A 968-nucleotide genomic window follows, 5' to 3' on the forward strand; every position below is an offset into this window, starting at 1 on the left:
TCGATTTCTGGGGTCTCTATTTTATTCCATTGATCTATATGTCTGTTCTTGTGCCAGTACCAAGCTGTTTTAAGAACAGTGGCTTTGTAATACAGTTTGATATCTGGTACTGAGATCCCACCTACTTTGTTCTTTCTCAGGATTGCTTCAGCTATTCGGGGTCTTTTTTTATTCCAGATGAATTTTTGGAACGTTTGTTCTAGATCTGTGAAACATGCCATTGGTAATTTAATGGGGATTGCATTGAATCTATAGATTGCTTTGGATAGTATGGACATTTTGATGATGTTCATTCTACCAATCCATGAACATGGTATGTTCTTCCATCTGTTTATGTCTTCCTTTATCTCTTTTTTCAGTGTTCTATAGTTTTTCGCATGTAAGTCTTTTACCTCCTTAGTTAAGTTTATTCCTAGGTATCTTAATATTTTTGATGCGATGGTAAATGGGATTGCTTTCATAGTCTCACTTTCTGTAAGTTCACTATTGGTGTAAAGAAATGCCATAGATTTATTGGTATTAATTTTGTATCCTGCTACATTGCCAAATTCAGTTATTAAGTCTAATAATTTTTTGATGGAGTCTTTAGGGTTCTCTATGTACAGTATCATGTCATCTGCAAATAAGGACAGTTTTACTTCTTCTTTTCAAATTTGGATGCCTTTTATTTCTTCTTCTTGTCTGATCGCAATGGATAGTACTTCCAGTACTATGTTGAACAGGAGTGGTGAGAGTGGGCATCCATGTCTTGTTCCTGTTTTTAGGGGGAATGGTTTTAGTTTTTGCCCATTGATTATGATGTTGGCTGTGGGTTTGTCATATATGGCTTTTATTATGTTGAGGTACGATTCATCTATTCCTATCTTGCTGAGAGTTTTTATCAGGAAAGGGTGTTGGATTTTGTCAAATGCTTTTTCTGCATCAATTGATATGACTATGTGGTTTTTATCTCTTCATTTTTTTATGTG

This window comes from Myotis davidii, unplaced genomic scaffold, assembly GCF_000327345.1.
Source record: "Myotis davidii unplaced genomic scaffold, ASM32734v1 scaffold336, whole genome shotgun sequence".
Taxonomy (NCBI): domain Eukaryota; kingdom Metazoa; phylum Chordata; class Mammalia; order Chiroptera; family Vespertilionidae; genus Myotis; species Myotis davidii.